This window comes from Triticum aestivum, chromosome 1A (assembly GCF_018294505.1).
Source record: "Triticum aestivum cultivar Chinese Spring chromosome 1A, IWGSC CS RefSeq v2.1, whole genome shotgun sequence".
In the NCBI taxonomy this organism is placed as follows: domain Eukaryota; kingdom Viridiplantae; phylum Streptophyta; class Magnoliopsida; order Poales; family Poaceae; genus Triticum; species Triticum aestivum.
This window is the reverse complement of record NC_057794.1, coordinates 474,532,069-474,552,464: the sequence shown is the minus strand read 5'-3', so window position 1 is coordinate 474,552,464 and position 20,396 is coordinate 474,532,069.

Below are 20,396 nucleotides of genomic sequence, written 5' to 3'. Positions count from 1 at the left end.
CCACGCAACGGTCGGGGGGGAGGACGGAGGCGCGGCGGGGCCCAGGGTTCGGGCGCCTCCGAGCGGCGGCAAGCGCCCCGATCCAATTCTGGACCGGGGGGAGGGGGAGAACGACGTGGGGGTGAGTGGCTGCGAGTGGGGTGGATCGGGGGTTAGGTCACAGGGAAGAGGCCATATAGGCCAGGAGAGGTGCGGCTGGGCCGGCTAGTTGGGCCAAGGCCCAGCAGGCCCGGGGTCCCTTTGCCCGTTTTTATTTATTTTTGTTTATACTTGTTTCCTTTTTCTTTTTATTTATTTTCTTTTCTCTCATGTTCTGTTTTGCAAATAGTTAGGCCACAAAAGTACTTTTACAAAAAAGGGACCTAGCTCATAATTAGCAGTGCAGTATACCCTAGCCCCAAAAACTAGTTTGGGCAAAACATAATTTCATATTTAACTTAGATTAAATAAAAGGTCAATAAATATTGTCTTTAGTCACCGTTTGAGGATGTTCGAGTCACTTACCCAATTCCAATAATGTTGGTTTCAATTTTAGAATTGTCTCCGGAATATTTGTTATTTAATGAACAATTTAGTTTCTGATTTGAACAACTTTTATTGTTTGCCTGATTTTGAATTTGGATTCGAACGGGAGTTGATGCATCGCGAGGTTAACAATAGTAATCGTGGTGACATGGCATCGTTAATAGGGAATTACTGTAGCTTAAATATCCGGGCGTCACAATATGCCCCCCATCGCCCTACAAACAATCCCCATCACTTGGCCTTTTGCGGTCTGGGGACTAGATATGGTCGGACCCCTTAAAGGAGGAAGCCATAAGAAAAAATATCTGATGATCATGGTGGATAAATTCACTAAGTGGATAGAGGCCAAACCAGTTAAAACGGCCGAGTCCGGGCTGGTGATAGAATTCATATCCGGCGTCGTACACCGTTATGGTGTTCCACACAACATCATCACTGATAACGGCTCCAACTTCATAGCCGATGAAGTGAAAACCTGGTGCGCTAATCTAGGCATCAAGCTCGATTACGCCTCTGTCTATCATCCGTAGACAAATGGTTAAGTCGAACAAGCCAATGGTCTTATTATGAGCGGCATCAAGCCTAGACTAGTGCGGTCTTTGAAAGAATCAGACAAGCACTAGATTGAGGAGATCGACTCCGTACTATGGGGGCTGCAGACCACGCCCAATCGCACTACCGGATACACACCATTCTTCATGGTATACGGAGCAGAGGCAGTGCTACCCTGCGACATTATTCATGACTCACCTCGAGTGCGCATGTACGAAGAGAGAGAGAGAGAGGCCGAGCTGGATCGACAGGACATCTTAGATATCCTGGAGGAAGAGCGCGACATCACAAAAGCCCGTTCCGCATTTTATTAACAGAAGGCTCGCAGGTATCAAAGCAGAGAAGTGCGGGCCAAGACTTATAACGTTGGCGAACTTGTTCTACGCCTGCCGGAGAAGAAAAAGGACAAACTCAAGCCTAAGTGGGAGGGTCCCTTCATCATCGATGAAGTTCTCATCGGAGGAGCGTAATGCCTGCATATGCGTCAGACAATCACCTAGAGCCGAACCCCTGGAACGCAGCCAGACTCCAAAGGTTCTACGCCTAGAGCCGAACTCTTTGTTCGTCCCCTTCTCCTTGTTGCCTCCTTCACCTCTTCTCTCTTTTCGTTTTTTCTTTTTTCTTTTTCTTTTTTTAGTCTTAAAACTTTTGTGCGGTTAGACCGCGAACCCCTGACGCACACATCTTCAAATATGTACGTCTGTTATACCTGGGGGCCTCTCGTACATAAGCGTGCTATAATTCCCCGAGCACCAAGCTCATTACATATGCGCTTTCCCATATGTACCTTTTCTTCGCCATTATATGCATCGATATGACTTAAGTTTTGGCCAAGCTGGGTTGCCTGGCTCCTGTGCTTTTGCCCTACATTCCCATTAGTTCGGCTAGGGCATAAAGGGAGCACCTCTGCCTTTGTTACTACTGGGTCATCCGGATGTGTACCTCAGACTGGGTGAAGCCGAAAGCTAGCATTCTTAAGGGAATATTCGGTCGGTGTATTAAAATGTTTTTCCGCATTCACTCCATTGTGACCCCCAGAAGTCACGCATACTGCGATTTTTCAATCACAGTCCGGACATGCACATTAACGCATGTAAACCCAGGAAAGGAACCCCTAACGGAACTATTCTCTCGAGAAGATGTTTCTTACAACTTTAATGTAATATAACATAACTAGCCGGATACAACTTGTCTGTTCAATCAACTATGACCCCTACGCCTGGTTTCCATGCATACCTCGGTGTATTCGGCCGCACGGGTATTCTGAAACACTCCGTACCTTCGGGTCCCGAGGTTGAAGCGAAAAGGTCCGCCATGACAATCGTTTTACAATTAAGCTAGAATTTACATATGTCAAGGAAAATACATAGTCACTTAGACTCATAATTTCCTCCTCTATACCATCCAACAGGCTATCTAACTTACAATCCTGTTGGGAATATTTGGCAGCTACTTTTACTTGGTCATATACCAAATTAACAGGCACTTCTTTCCCATCTGACCCTAAAGGTCTGACCCGGGCCATGTGATTCGGATCAAGCTTGGTATACCATATCTTCACCATGGCCCAGGCCTCTTGCGCACCCTCCCGGCAGGCCGATATTTTCCATAATCAGATACGTCGCCGTGCTCCCTTGAATAGCTCTACAAGCTCCTCCATACTTCCTAGAGGGGAGGTGGATGGCCATAAGGCCTTAGCAACACTCTACATTGCCTACCGAGCTTGCTCGTGCATTTGCGATAGCCCCTGCAGCAGATCATCCGACAATCCAGACATCTCCTCTTCGGGATGGCCTATCAGCATACCTGCAAACATAACTTTGTCAGTACCTTTCATCTCTGAACTATTATAAGGTAAGTTCGGTCACATACTGAATATGCCGCCTCGTAGTCTTTTATTCTCCTTCACGGAGTCGGCTAGTTGGGCCCGCACATCTTTCAGTTCCTCGCCCAGCTGGATGTTGGAATCCTAGAGTTTGTTTTTCTCCTCTCTGACTCGGGTCAGAACGCGCTCGCCTGCGGCATGTAATATTTTCGCCTCTTTCTCGTCCGCTTGAGCGGCCTTCAGTTTCTCTTCCAGTTGGTCCGACGACCCTGTTATGAGACAAGCGACAATATCAGCACAACTGGCATATAATAATTGTTTCTCGATGGAGGGAAACATTACCAGGAGACGCCTTCTTGGATTTCTCTAGTTCGGCACGGGCAGCAGTTAGCTGCGTCTGACACTTTTCTAGCTCCTGGGCTAGCAGGTCGTTCTTCTCCGTAAGAACCTGGTTATACAATGATACTTAAATCAGTTGTACCAACTGCTTCAAGTCTTAGGGCTACTGGCATATGGTTATCATATTCAGACAAAGTAAACTTACCCGCACATCTTTTAAATGCTGCTTTGTAGCTCTGTTAAGCCCATCTCGAGTAGCTCGGATGTAGGCATCAGCCGAGTTGAGGCGTTAAAAGCCTCTTCCGAAAAGCCGGGGTATTGTAAAACGGCCTTTCGGCGCCGATTATTCATGGAGCTCTCCACTTCCGAGTTAGTGACGGATACATCATTCGAATCCTCGGCTGGAGGACAGTCCGCCATTACCCCCGTATCAGCCCCCGTCGTTATGCCAGGATCTGGATCCTGGCTGTGGGAAGTATGACCGGCCGGACCCCCAGATATAGTCCGACACACCTTTTTCCTGATACAGGATAAACAGAAAGGTCACAGTTGGATGTGACCGCCAAAGTGCATATGTGCAAATCCATACCACCTTGATGAAGGCTCGGCTGTATCTTCGTTTGCCTTCCTCTCCGAAGGCTTGCCCGGTGTGGGGGGCGCTCTCTTCGGATATGCCCCTGGGGCAGCATGGTGCGCCGAACGCCTCCCCTTTCGAGCACAGGACAGTGCAGCGGGTGAGGAAGAATGAGAAAGCTCTCTTGGACAAGGTATCTCCGGATTACTCACATGCGAAGCGGGGAGGAGACCGGGGTAATCGGCGATGATAGGTACATCCGTACCGTCATAGCTCGTCTGATAGAATATTACATCCTCGAGCTCCACAAATATGTCCGGATCTTTTTCATATCTGGGGTCAAGATCCCGGTTGCGATTCTCTGGCTGAGGGGCAGGGTCATGGATCCCCTCGACAGCTTTTCGCCATTCCTATTATAAGCGGATAGTATACTGCCCATCAAAAATAATCCAGGGAGAGGAGTAAAATAGTGGAGTTAAAAGCTTACCCAGCTAGGGGGATTATACATGGAAAATCTGTCTTGATGTTGGTGATGGGTGAACTCCTCCTTCTCCCGTTTATATAGTTCGGCCAATATTTTGGCCAAAGCGGCGGGGGTCTTTGGGCCCTTCCGACCGCAGCATGAGGCATCGTCTTCTCCATTGTAGTCCCACATGCGTAGCCCTCTATATTGGAGTGGTTGGACCCCTCGCGCTATGGAGATCGTCATTACCTCGACTATTGACAATTCGGACTAGGCAAGCATCTTAATCTTGCCCAGCAGCAGACTGATCTTTGCACTATCCTCTTCCTCGAGGCTCCGAGGTCGACATCTATGACATTTCTTTAACAGAGCACTTGAAAATTCGGGAAGGCCCATACGGACAGGGTAGGGAAGAGCGACATCATCGATATAGAACCATTTGGAAGGCCATTCTTCGTAAGCCTTCTTCGGCGTGCCAGACAGGTATCCGGTGCTGGCGATGCGCCACACCTTGGCTCCCCCCACTTCAAATATTGACCCTCCTTGATTGCGAGGGACGAGGCAGAATAGTCTTCTCCATAAATCAAAATGGGCCTTGCAGCCCAGGAATAGCTCAACATAACCCGCAATATGAAGGACAGAGGCGGGAGTGAGACTGTGCAGTTGGAGGCCGTAATACTCCAGCAGACCTCGGAGGAAGGGATGGATCGGAAATCCGACACCTCTTAACAAGAAGGGGATGAAGCATACTCATTCTCCCCTGGATGGATTAGGGAAGTTCTCCGCTTGAGCCCCGCCCTTGAAGGATGTCATCCCTGCTCGTACAGGGACCAAATCCGTGGGGGGAAGAAAGCCCTGTGTTTGCAGCTTCACCAACTGACTATGAGAAACTGAGCATCTCTCCCAATTCCCCTTTTCGGAGTTGTGGGGACGAGAGGATGAGCTAGGAGCGCTAGCCATGTTGGGGTGGTTCTGCTCCGCAAGCTCCGAGGATCTCTTTCGTGGATTTGGAGGGGATCTGAGATCTATTCTCTTTAAATAGGCACCTTTCTGGCACGGTCAGGGTGGTATATGTAAAAATACCCCGACCTCTTGTATTCATTCAACATGTGGAAGCTAGAGTCAGGAAAGCGCGGAAGCCGAGGGGTGCGACATTAAATGGACAACCGAATACATCACTTTAAAATCATAAGAGGAAGAACCCATCTTGCAATGCCGAAGACTATCTGTATACCGAACACGTCGTCATTGAAGTCTGGTTCGGGGGCTACTGAGGAAGTCCTGGACTAAGGGGTCCTCGGGCGTCCGACCTATTGGATATGGGCCGGACTGATGGGCTGTGAATATATGAAGACCGAAGACTCTACCCGTGTCCGGATGGGACTCTCCTTGGCATGGGAGGCAAGCTTGGCAACCAAATATGAATATTCCTTTCTTTGTAACCGACCATGTGTAACCCTAGATCCCTCCTGTGCTTATATAAACCGGAGGGCTAGGTCCGTAGATCCCCTGAATAATCATAGCCAGGTTAGACTCTTAGGGTTTAGCCATTACGATCTCGTGGTAGATCAACTCTTGTAATACTCATATTCATCAAGATCAATCAAGCAGGACGTAGGGTGTTACCTCCATAGAGAGGGCTCGAACCTGGGTCAAACATTGTGTCCCCCGTCTCCTGTTACCATCGATCCCAGATGCACAGTTCGGGACCACCTGCCCGAGATCCGCCAGTTTTGACACCGACAGCGGCTGCCCTCCCACCCCCTCACTATTTATAGGGGGAAAGGAAGAGGGGGCCAACCCCATAGATGCATTTAGAGGGGGGGGCGACGGCCAAGGGGGGAGACTTGCCCTCCAAGTAGGTGTGGGAGGCGCCCCCACCCCCTAGGGTTTCCAACCCTAGGCGCCTTGGGCCCTCAGGTGGGGGCGCACCAGCCCACTAGGGGGCTGGTTCCCACCCATATTCAGCCCACCTGATCCTCCGAGGTAGGTGGATGATAACCCACAAGTATAGGGGATAAATTGTAGCATCTTTCGATAAGTAAGAGTGTCGAACCCAATGAGGAGCTAAAGGTAGAACAAATATTCCCTCAAGTTCTATCGACCACCGATACAACTCTACGCACGCTTACCGTTCACTTTACCTAGAACAAGTACGAAACTAGAAGTACTTTGTAGGTGTTTTTTGATAGCTTTGCAAGAATATAAAGTGCACGTAAATAAAAAGTAGGGGCTGTTTAGGTAAAGAAGAAATAAATTTAGTATAGCGAGTGTGGAAAAGTGGTGGTAGGAGTTGCGAAATCGTCCCTAAGAAATTGACTACTTTACTAGACCGATAGCAAGTTTTACGTGGGAGAGGCCACTGCTAGCATGCCATCCCTGACTTGGAATTCTATGCACTTATGATTGGAACTATTAGCAAGCATCCGCAACTACTAACGTTCATTAAGGTAAAACCCAACCATAGCATTAAGATATATTGGTCCCCCTTCAATCCCGTATGCATCAATTTCTATGCTAGATTGAAGCTTCTATCGCGCTTGCCCTCCAATACATAGTCCTATCAACATACAACTAACCCTATGGTGTGATCCAGGCGCGCGCTCATATGATGGGCACCAAAGGACAGCAACATAACCACAAGCAAATTAAATCAATCATAGTAATTCACCAATCATCGATAGGACAACGAAAATCTACTCAGACATCATAGGATGGCAACACATCATTGGATAATAATATGAAGCATAAAGCACCATGTTCAAGTAGAGGGTACAGCGGGTTGCAGGAGAGTGGACCGCTGTAGATAGAGGGGGAAGGTGATGGAGATGTTGGTGAAGATGGCGGAGGTGTTGGTGTAGATTGCGGTGATGATGATGGCCCCCGGCGGTGTTCCGGCGCCACCGGAAGCGAGGGGGAGAGATCCCCCCTTCTTATTCTTCTTCCTTGACCTCCTCCCTAGATGGGAGAAGGGTTTCCCCTCTGGTCCTTGGTCTCCATGGCATGGGAGGGGCGAGAGCCCCTCCCAGATTGGATCTGTCTCTCTGTCTCTCCTGTTTCCGCGTTATGGGATTCTGCCCTTTCACCATTTCTTATATATCCGGAGATCCATAACTCCGATTGGATTGAAACCTTCGCCCAAATTTTTCTCCAAAAATTAGCTTTCTTGTGGCCAAATAAGAGCAACAACCAGCTTACAGGGGTCCCATGAGGGTCAGGGGCGCGCTCAGGGGGCAGGCGCGCCCCCTGCCTCGTGCCCCCCTCGGGCATCGTCTCGCGTTGATTCTTCTTCCCATATTTCACAAATATTCCAAAAATATTCTCCGTCCGTTTTATCCCATTTGGACTCCATTTGATATGGATTTTCTACGAAACAAAAAACATGCAACAAACAGGAACTTGCACTAGGCACTGGATCAATATGTTAGTCCCAAAAATAGTATAAAAAGTTGCCAAAAGTATATGAAAGTTGTAGAATATTGGCATGGAACAGTAAAAAATTATAGATACGACGGAGACGTATCAGCATCCCCAAGCTTAATTCCTGCTCATCCTCGAGTAGGTAAATGATAAAAAAAGATAATTTTTTGATGTGGAATGCTACCTAGAATAATCTTGATCATGTAATCTAATCATGGCATGAATATTAAGACACAAGTGATTCAAGGCAATAGTCTATCTTTTGACATTAAGACGATAATACTTCAAGCATACAAATAAAGCAATGATGTCTTTTCAAAATAACATGGCCAAAGAAAGTTATCCCTACAAAATCATATGGTCTGGCTATACTCCATCTTCACCACACAAAATATTCAAATCATGGAGAACCCCGATGACAAGCCAATCAATTGTTTCATACTTTTGATGTTCTCAAACCTTTTCAACTTTCACGCAATACATGAGCGTGAGCCATGGATATACCACTATAGGTGGAATAGAATATGATGATGGAGGTTGTGTGGAGAAGACAAAAAGGAAGAAAGTCTCACATCGACGCGCTTAATCAATGGGCTATGGAGATGCCCATTAATTGATGTCAATGTGAGGAGTAGGGATTGCCATGCAACAGATGCACTAAGAGCTATAAGTGTCTGAAAGCCCAAACTGAAACTAAGTGGGTGTGCATCGAACTTGCTTGCTCATGAAGACCTCGGGCATTTGAGGAAGCCCATCATCGGAATATGCAAGCCAAGTTCTATAATGAAAATTCCCACTAGTATATGAAAGTGATAACTCAAGAGACTCTCTATATGAAGAACATGGTGCTACTCTGAAGCACAAGTGTGGTAAAAGGATAGTAGCATTGCCCCTTCTCTCTTTTTCTCTCATTTTTTGTTTTTTCGTTTTGGTGGGCTTCTTTGCCCTCTTTTTTATTTGGGCTTCTTTGGCCTCTCTTTTTTTGTAAAGTCCGGAGACTCATCCCAACTTGTGAGGGAATCATAGCTTCCATCATCCTTTCCTCACATGGGACAATGCTCTAATAATGATGATCATCACACTTTTATTTACTTACAACTCAATATTACAATTCGATATCTAGAACAATATGACTCTATATGAATGCATCCGGCAGTGTACCAGGATGTGCAATGATCTAGCATAGCAATGCCATCAAAAAACGGACAAGCCATGAAAACATCATGCTAGCTATCTTACGGTCATGCAAAGCAATATGACAATGAATGCTCAAGTCATGTATATGATGATGGTGGAAGTTGCATGGCAATATATCTCGGATTGGCTATGGAAATGCCATGATAGGTAGGTGTTGTGGCTGTTTTGAGGAAGATATAAGGAGGCTTATGTGTGATAGAGCATATCATATCACGGGGTTTGGATGCACCAGCGAAGTTTGCACCAACTCTCGAGGCAAGAAAGGGCAATGCATGGTACCGAAGAGGCTAGCAATGATGGAAGGGTGAGAGTGCATATAATCCACAGACTCAACATTAGTCATAAAGAACTCACATACTTATTGTAAAAATATATTAGTCATCGAAACAAAGTACTATGCACATGCTCCTAGGGGGGTAGATTGGTAGGAAAAGGCCATCGCTCATCCCTGACCGCCACTCATAAGGAAGACAATCAATAAATAAATCATGCTCCGATTTCATCACATAACGGTTCACCATACGTGCATGCTACGGGAATCACAAACTTCAACACAAGTATTTCTACAATCCACAACTACCCACTAGCATGACTTTAATATCACCATTTTTATATCACAAAACTATTGCAAGGAATCAAACATATCATATTCAGTGATCTACAAGTTTTATGTAGGATTTTATGACTAACCATGTGAATGACCAATTCCTGTCATCTCTCTAAATAGATATAAGTGAAGCAAGATAGTCTAATTCTTTCTACAAAATATATGCCCACTCTCTAACAAATATAAGTGAAGCAAAAGAGCATTCTATAAATGGTGGTTTTCTATATGAAGAGATGCAGGCAATCCAAACTTCAAATGATATAAGCAAAGCACATGAAGCATTCTATAAAAACATACTCAAAAGATATAAGTGAAGTGCAATTAGCATTCTACAAATCAACCAAGGACTATCTCATACCAGCATGGTGCATCAAAGAAAAGTGAAAACTAAATGCAAAAGACGCTCCAAGATTTACGCATATCATGTGACGAATAAAAATATAGCTCCAAGTGAAATTACCGATAGGGATGGCAATGGGTAGGGTATGGGCGGGTACGACCTTTTTCTACCCAAACCCATACCCAATTTTGTTTTCTATACCCACCCACTTCACTATCCATGGGCACGAATTGGTACCCATGCCCATACCCATCGGGTATCCTATACCCAATGGGTATCCGGTGGGCATAATATATAGCATTGACGTAACAAAATTAAGATGAGAAAAAGGTCTAAATTCAGGTACTCATCCATCAGAATCAGGTTTGCACTTACATAAAAGTTCACAATGACAATTGACACATAATTAAAGGTCTTATTCTCCATTACAAACTAACATTGAGAAAAACAATAATTTGCAAACTTGCAATGCTGCTAAGAACAATCAGCCGATGAGCCAAACAACATGGAATGAACAACAACAATGTGCGCCCATGCTTCAATGCGAACAACATGACCCTCCTGCACGCCACTTGCTCATTTTAGTCTTCAATGGTGATTTCAGATTCACATTCCTCCTGCAAAAGAAATAAAAAGTATAAGGTAAGGATGTACACAATAATATCATTGGTATGAACAGGATAAGTTGTAAATGGATGCAACATATTGTTACCATAGCTTCTTGTTCATCTTCAAGAACAGATTGAATCGCAAAGTGGTCGGATGTGACATTATCTAAAGCAAAGTTATTCGACATTTAGTTAGAAGATAGTCAAAGAAAACAAAATACAATTCATAATTATTCATGACTGAAATGAATGGATTATTACCAAACATATTAGCACGACTCCATGCTTGCATGCACATAAGAGCTTCTGTGGTTTTGGGTGCAAGGAGACTTCGATGTGCACTAAGTATTCTGCCACTGGTACTAAATGCATATTCGGATGCCATGGTTGTGACTGGAATGGGTAATATATCACGAGCAATCCTTTGCAAGGTGGGATACTTCATACCTCCAACCTTCCACCAAGTAATGATGTCAACCTCTTGTGTTCTAGGGAGAGCAGGCTCCTCTAAGTACAAGTCCAATTCTGTGCGTAGCTGAGAAGAAACAATGGGCTGCTGCATCATATATTGATCAAGTAATATGCCCGCTTCATCCTCCTGATCTTTGTCAACTTGGGCAGCAACTTGGACAGAAGCAGCAGGCTCGTCAGATTCTTTGTATTCAAGCAACAATTCAACCATAAGTTTTTTTAGCTCATCAACTTTATTGGCTGCATGTTCATATCCATAAAGAGATCCAAATAAAGCCTGCAGCATGTGAGTTTTATACCTAGGATCAAGAATAGTTGCCATGGCCATAAGACCATGCACATCAAGCCAATACTTATCGAACTTTTCTTTCATTTCTTCGCATATCTTTTGCATCAATTCATTATTAGTAGCTGACCATTTCCTTATTACCAAACGAATACAACATATCTTTGGAAACAAAATATTAGATGTCACGTATTTAGTGCCTGACAATAACTCTGTGATATCATAAAAGATCTTTAGCTTATCACAAACCTCCTTCGCAAAATTCCAATCTTCTATTGTTGGACAACAATCAAACTGTTTAAGTTGTTGACTTAGACGATAAAAAATTTCTTGATATGGCAATGCAGTGCTAAGCATGAGATAAGTTGAGTTCCATCGTGTTTTACAATCAAGTCCAATCTTTCTAGTGTATGGAATGTTCAGAGTGCGTGCCATCTTTTCAAACCTTTCATGCCTCTTTGGTGTGGCAGACCAATAAGCAACACTATCACGGACCCTCTCTATACCTTCTTTCAAGACACTCATTCCATCTTGAACAATCAAATTTAATATATGTGCACAACAACGCATATGGATTAGCTTGCCTTGCAACATAAGAGAGTTAGAATCCAACTTATCTTCCATATTCCAAATAGCTTTATCATTTGCCGCACAATTGTCAAGAGTCACTGTCGATATCTTCCTCTCAAGATGCCACTCGACGAGGACTTGATGTAGTGCTTCGCATATAACTTCAGAGTTATGAGGGCATGGCACATACATGAACTTGGAATATAATACACAAATCAGTTTCAAAGAGCGAGTAGAGAAAACAGTTTCAGATTTACATGTAGATAAAATAGTTTCAAATTACAATCCATGGATATGTTTTTTACCTTAAGAGAAAACTCTTTAATTCCCAGTCTTCATCAATGAAATGTGTAGTAACAACCATATAGCCTTTCTTTTGATGTCCAACAGTCCACAAGTCACTAGTCACAGCCACTCGATGGTTGAATTTTGCGAAATACTGGATCATGGCATTCTTTTGTGTTTGATGGAGATATATCATTCTTAATTGTATTTCTACTGACCATCTTGAACATAGGTTGTAAGGATGCACAAAAAGATCTGAAACTAGCATGATTAACCATGGACAGAGGGTAATCATGCATATCATGATAGCAAGTTCTTTCCTAGCAACATCTTGGTCGAATACATAGTTCTCTAAATTGACTTTCCCAGCATCACCTTTTGTCAACCTCAATTTTTGTTGTTTTGTATCTTTGGATTTCTTAGCATCACAAGTTTCCCAATGAGACCTTAAATGTGAGGTCCCATGAGACTGTTCCCCACTAAGTTTCTTGTGACAGAACACACATTCAGCTTTCAATTTCCCATCAACAATTACTTCCTCAAAATCATTCCAAACCACAGATCTACGTTTTCTCTTAGAACCAGATTGTGTACCAGCATTCACTACCTCACTTTCAGCAGCATCACCTTGCTGTACTGCAGACATATTCACAGCTGACCTCTCTTCTGCGGGTGATGGTGATGAGCCGGTGTTAGGGGACGCCATTCCAACAACCTTAAAAAATAGGCAAAAATTATGATGTGAATTTATGCTTACTATATGCCATCAAAATTCCACACTAAAGAAAATTTATGCGTACTATATGCTATCACAAGTGATCTTTTTATGCCATCAAAATTCCATCACTAAAGCAAATTTATGCGTACTATATTCTATCACAAGTGATCTTTTTATGCCATCAAAATTCCATCACTAAAGAAAAATTATCAGGGCAGTTTAGGATTACTATATGCCATCACTAAAGAAAAATACTCACCTCTTACCTTGAACTAACGTTGCTCTGCTTCTCCACTCCACGTGATTTTTGAGCTTTGACTCTTTGACCTCTACCAGCCATGGTCGCTGGAGGAGTAGTGAAGAGCCCTACCCAGCGTCAAGGACAGGCGGCCAGCGAGCAGATCTAGTCGGCGGGAAGGAAGGGCAGCCTGGGTGAGGCTCTAGCCGGCCGAAGGAGGGGCGGCGAGGGAGCAGCCCTAGCGGGCGGCCAACGAGCTGCCCCTAGGCGGCGGCAAAGCTGGACGGGGATGGGTAGAAGTGACTGGGAATTGGGAAAGGATTAAGTATAAGTAAGGGAGATGAAGAATCGAAGATGCAGAGTAGTGGGGCGCCTCGGATGAATCAACGACGACGACGAGTAACTGCGCCCTCAATTGCTTCGTCTTTCGAGGTCGAGGAAAAGCAGAGAAGATAATACTGTAGGATTACGAGGGGTCTAGTGGGATGGCCGGCTATGGGCCTGTGGTCCATGGGCTAGTTAAGGTAATTACTATACGATTACCCATATATTATACGATTTAATTTATTTATTAATATTTTGGGTATCCATTGGGTTACCCATGGGTATAACTTCATACCCATACCCTACCCATATATTTTGCGGGTATGGATACCCATTACCCATGGGTATGAAAATGTAGAAAGTTTCACCCATGCCCATTGTTTTCGAGTACGGTATCCGCGGGTACCCATACCCATGGGCAAAATTGCCATCCCTAATTACCGATGATCATTAGAAGAAAGAGGGGATGCCTTCCGGGGCATCCCCAAGCTTGGTTGATTGGGAGTCCTTGAATATTTCCTTGGGGTGCCTCGGGCATCCCCAAGCTTAGGCTCTTGCCACTCCTTATTCCTTCATCCATCGTGATCTCTCCCAAAACTTGAAAACTTCAATCACACAAAACTCAACAGAAAATTCGGTAAGATCCGTTAGTATAATAAAGCAAATCACTACTCTAAGTACTGTTGTAAACCAATTCATATTTTGTTTTTGCATTGTAGCTACTGTAATATAACTTTTTCAGGGCTTAATCCACTGAAATTGATAGTTTCATCAAAACAAGCAAACTATGCATCAAACACAGAATCTGTCTTAAACAGGACAATATGTAGTAATCTGAACATTAACCATATCTCTGGTACTCCAAAAATTCTGCGAAAATTAGTAAAAATAAACAATTTGTATAGAAAGACAGTGCAAAAAGTTTTAGAACTGTTTGACGTTCCAGCAAAAAAATGTAAAATCACGCACTACAGCCAAAGTTTCTGTTCTGCACCGCACAAACCAACAAGTGATCTAAAACATCCTAAAGGCAAACCTTGGCACATTATTTTTATAATACAATGAAATTGTACAAGTGGATAATTATTTTTGTTGAAAAGTTTCTCTAATCAAGATTCACAAGGTTTCCGTGAGCATGAACGAAGTTCAAGGACTTCCCCCACTTCAACAATGCTTGTCTCTCTCACTTTCACTTTCCTTTATGAAATTTTTTGGGTTCTCCTCTTTATTTTTTGTTTTTAAACTTTATAAAAGCACTCAACAGAAATAAATGACTCTCTAAAACTTCCGGGTTGTCTCCCTGGCAGCGCTTTCTTTAAAGCCATTAAGCTATGCATATAGTGCTCAAGTAATGAATCCACCCGGATCCCAAGGTATATCAAAGCCAATTTTAATTAACAATGATGTGTAATTTAGTAGTGAGCACAAAGTAACATATATCATGTAATGACGAAGTTTAACTCTCTTCCTATGCATCGGCATGTCATAAAAGAACAATTCATGCACACAAAGTAAATGCCAATGCATAGTATAAACAGTTTCTTGCAATTTTATCATGTTGGAAACATAGAGAGGCAGAGATGTAGTTCCTCTCTCATAATAATTGCAAGTAGGAGCAGCAAGCACATGCATATTATATCTATCAAAATCATCATGTGTAATAGTAAAACGCAACCCATCAATATAATCCTTAATAAGGGCAAACTTCTCTGATATAGTGTAGTTGGGAGAATTCAAAAAGATAATAGGACTATCATGCGTGGGTGCAATAGCAACAATTTCATGTTCAACATAAAGATAATAGGACTATCATGCTCAAGTAATAAACAACATCATCAAGATTTTCACACTCTTTAAACAAAGATTCAATTTCATAAGCACCCATAAAAGCAACAAATTCTTCCATTTGTTCCACATCATAGTAATCATATATACCATTAGCATAAGAAGCCAAGGTTTTATCATCATTAAATTTGCATGAAAAAGGAAGGCGTGGAGCCTTCATCCTAGAGCAACAAGTATAGTCATATCTCAAGCATAGTTCCCGAGCATACCAATGCAACATATGAATTTGATCCCATAATAGTTTCCCTTTTTGAGTCAAGCGACAATCCCTAAAGTATTCACGTTGATCCAACGTGTGTCGGTGTCAAAACCGGCGGATCTCGGGTAGGGGGTCCCGAACTGTGCGTCTAAGGCGGATGGTAACAGGAGGCGGGGGACACAATGTTTACCCAGGTTCGGGCCCTCTCGATGGAGGTAATACCCTACTTCCTGCTTGATTGATCTTGATGATATGAGTATTACAAGAGTTGATCTACCACGAGATCGTAGAGGCTAAACCCTAGAAGCTAGCCTATGATTATGATTGTTGTTGTCCTACGGACTAAACCCTCCGGTTTATATAGACACCGGAGGGGGCTAGGGTTACACAGAGTCGGTTACAAGGGAGGAGATCTACATATTCGAATTTCCAAGCTTGCCTTCCACGCAAAGGAGAGTCCCACCCGGACACAGGACGAAGTCTTCAATCTTGTATCTTCATAGTCCAACAATCCGGCCAAAGAATATAGTCTAGCTATCCGAGGACCCCCTAATCTAGGACTCCCTCAGTAGCCCCTGAACCAGGCTTCAATGAAGATGAGTCCGGCGCGCAGATTGTCTTCGGCATTGCAAGGCGGGTTCCTCCTCCGAATACTCCATAGAAGATTTCGAACACAAGGATAGTGTCCGGCTCTGCAAAACAAATTTCACATACTACCGTAGAGAGTATAATATTTCCACAAATCTAATCTGCTGACAACTTTTATAGCGTGACATCACGCCATGGCCCAGTCATTATTCAAACCGTTTTTCTCAATCAGCTACTGCACATATTGCGAGGCGGTTTTCTCACGGGTGTGGGTAACCCAATCGCGCCTGCTGGTATGACTCCTCGATTTTAGGCAAGTTCAGAACGGCCACGCGGAGGACACTTGATATTCATCCTCTTTATAAAGGGGCCAAGGCCTGTCCTTTTCTTCTCGCGCTCGATCCTTCCCCTCCCCCACCTCGAGTTCCAACACCCAAGGCTCAGGCTAAGCATTTCGGACCTTCAACCATGTCCGGATCCAACCTTCAAGGTTGGTGGATGGCCTCTTCTGTCACAGAGGAGGACATCAAGAAGCTAAGAGAAGCCAGGTATCTGACCGCTGAAATCTCGCATAGGCTGCCTGCTCAAGGGCAGGTCAGGTCATCCCCACCCCCGAAACTAACGAGAGTGTCATATTTGTTTCCCACTTCCTCTGAGGGCTAGGCTTTAGTCTTGATCCCTTTGTTAGAGGGCTTATGTTCTGTTACAGGCTCGATTTCCATGATCTAGCCCCAGATTCCATCCTTCACATCTTGTCATTTATCGTCGTGTGTGGGGCCTTCCTCCGCATCACCCCACACTTCGGCTTATGGCTCAAGACCTTCAATGTGAAGCCGAAGATGATCGATGGGCGACGCGCAGAATGCGGAGGTGCCATAATAAGCAAAGGTGCCGATGCTCCATGGCCAAAGGGTTCCTTCCCGGAGGTGTCCAACTTATGGCAGCGGGAGTGGTTTTATATCATAGCTCCCCGAAGTACTAAGTGGGTAGCTTCCCCCACCTTCCGTTCGGTCCCCCCGCCGCAACTGGAGTCATGGGTCAACAAGGGGCTGGACTGGGGGCCAGTTAATGACGTGCCGACATTACAGAGTCGCATCTGAGATCTCCTCAAGAGATATGTCAGCCTTGTCAAGGTAATGCAAGTCATGCTAGTTCGTCAGGTCCTACCATGCCAACGTCGATCTCTCCGTATGTGGGAGTTCAACCCGGAAGGACTGCAAACTATTCAGCAGTTCTTCGGCGTGACGCTCAAAGAGATGTATGGATTGTTCTTCGGATAACGAATAAAGTGTCCGGACACCACCGAGGATGCGGGTCTCAACTGCAACCGTCCAGATACCCAGGTAAGTAATTCTGCGGCCGAACATGCTGCCTTTTTATTTGTGACAACATCATTCTGAAAAAATCGATCTTGGGCAGGACTGGATAAGAAAGGCGAAGATAATCAGGTGTTCGGCCCCCCTTCCCGAAGGCTCACCGGATCCTGTACTAGCCAGGATGCTTGAGCACGCACTTTATCAAGTGCCGTCAGGGGAAGATAAAGGGAGGAATAAAGAAGCCGAAAGCGGGCCTCATGCATCACTCATCCAAACCGGGGGAATTAGTGTCTCCCCGAAGGAGGATAATCGGGGAGAAGATTCTAGAATCCCCTCTCCCCAAGGAAGGAAAAGGACCGCCTCCGAAGACTTGGAAGCAAAGGTTTCCAAACAAGGGAAGAAACCTTCACCGGGGGCCCTGCCCCGGAGGGCGTCCTTACCACACAGTTCCCGCAAGGGGGCCAACCCTCCACCAAGTTGTAAGTGAATCAAGAGTGCTTTGGTAAATATATCCTGCTTTATCTCCGAGGACAATAACCGAGACATATATCTTGCAGTCCGGCTCGTAGCCCTTCTCAACAGAGTTCGTCTTCGGGGGATCTTCTTCCGGAGATGATGGATAGCAAAACGCCTCCCCCTGTCTCCCCGCCTCCTAGGGCGGACGACCCTGAGGTGTCATCATGGAGGATTTCTCCTGATCCGCCGATGCCAGAAGGTAACCCTTCAGCCACCCAAAGTCCGGAGTATTCAGCTCCTAAGGAGAGCAACAAAAAGAGTCTGGGATTGTCTGGTGCACAACCGGACGTACTGATGGGTCTTTTGGGGCAAGCGACTATCTCAGAGGAGCATCATACTTTAATGGATACGATGGTTGAGAGGATCTCATCCGCCAAAAGTGGGTTGCATGAAGCTTTTATGAGCCTGCTAAGAGGCTTTGAGGTACGCAAAGTAATATATAAACTTTTTGACGGTACCGCACATGCTAGGTGTGCTCTATACAGATAGTAGCCCCTGAGACTCTGGTTGCTGTCCAGAGGCGGCAAACAGAGGATCATAGTCCCAGGTAATGATCGCGCTGCTTTCATGTGCAGGCGGCTGACGGTCCGGTGGCTGGCCGGACTGCTGAGTTTGCCAGACTGAGGCGAGAACTTGATACGGCAGATGCCGACATCGTGCTTGTGAACAAGCGGCTTGATGAGGCACATGGTATGTATTCTCCGGTGGTCAACAGATATTAAGAGGAGCATGATGCTAGTATCTATAACATGCTGTGACTACAGATGGACCTGCCGCCGTGGAGACCCTTCAGGCGGAACTTGCCTGAGCCAAGGAACAAGCCAGGAGGAGTGATGCAGCTGCCTTAAAGGTGGCCGAAGAGTTAAGAGCCGAACGGGCTACTCATCGCCAGAGCGAAGATAAAATAGCCAAGATGGCCGTTGAGCTAAAGGATGCCGCCGACCGGTATGAGCTTCTTGAAAAGGAAAGCCAAGCGGAAGCGGCGGACCCAAAGAAAGCCATGGTAGCAGCCAAGGAAACCCGCTCTAAAATCAGAGCGGCGAAGGAGGAACTTCGTCAAGCCAGAGATATCACGGCTGTGAAGCCCTTTTTGTTGCGGACGAAGTTTGGAGATCGAAGTATGCCCCTCTGGATCAATTATGGAGTGCTGCAGACGCGTACTTGGACTTGGCAACGAGTGCTGCTAATGCGACTAAGTTTTTCAAAGATCAAAAAGATCACGAAGTGGAAAAGTTGTTCTGGTCGCAGTTCAGTGCTCCAACGTGTCCGCTGCTGTTAAATGAGCAAATAGCCGAGTGGGCGGAGCTCCATAGGTTGTCCGGGCTTGCCATGAGGTCTGTCGTGGATCATCTTTGGCCAGAAGGACCAAGGCCAAATAGTTATTTTAGTTTAGTTCAATGATTCCTTGGTGCTGTGCCGCATATCGACACTGTAAAGAGGTCGGTGTGCATAGAGGGTGTGCGGATGGCTCTTGCCCGTGTTAAGACATACTGGGCAGAGATGGATGCCACCGCTATTGCAACCCGGGGTCCGGCCGTAGGCCAGGTCTCGGTCGAGCACTATTTTGAATAAGTCCTAGAAGGTGCTCGTTTAGTAGAGGCTCAGTGCTTGAAGAGTATCATGTTCGAGTGACATGTATCCCAATTGTAAAAACAATGCTATTTGGATTATAAAGGATGTGTTTATACTTTTGCCTGAAAGTATTATGATGCCTCCTGTGCGGCCGTTTTATGTATGTATATAACCTGAAAGTTTGCAGTCGTCGGCTTCAGCCCCCACGCATATATAATGCGGGGGTGTTCGGAAAAACGCGTATTCACACTTGATCCAACGTCTTGGTCCATTAAGGAGGTGATAGCGTGGCAAACAAGGCAATCGGACTATATTGCTTTAACACTTTCACTTAGGCATAGGAGTTTGACAGTGGGGCTACTATATAGCTGTTGGGGACGTAGTAATTTCAAAAAATTTCCTACGCACACGCAAGATCATGGTGATGCATAGCAACGAGAGGGGAGAGTGTGATCTACGTACCCTTGTAGACCGACAGCGGAAGCGTTATGACAACGCGGTTGATGTAGTCGTACGTCTTCACGGTCCGACCGATCAAGCACCGAAACTATGACACCTCCGAGTTCTAGCACACGTACAGCTCGATGACGATCCCCGGACTCCGATACAGCAAAGTGTCGGGGAAGAGTTCCGTCAGCACGACAACATGGTGACGATCTTGATGTTCAACTGTCGCACGGCTTCGCCTAAGCACCACTACAATACTATCGAGGAGTATGGTGGAAGGGGGCACCGCACACGGCTACGAAAACGATCACGAGGATCAACTTGTGTGTCTAGGGGTGCCCCTGCCCCCGTATATAAAGGAGCAAGGGGAGGAGTCCGGCCGGCCCTAGGGCGCGCCAAGGAGGAGGAGTCCTCCTCCTAGTAGGAGTAGGACTCCCCTCTTTCCTACTCCTACTAGGAGGGGGAAAGGAAGGGGGAGAGGGAGAAGGAAAGGGGGGTGCCGCCCCCCCTCTCCTAGTCCAATTCAGACCAGAGCGGGAGGGGGCGTGTGGCCCACCCTGGCCGCCCCTCT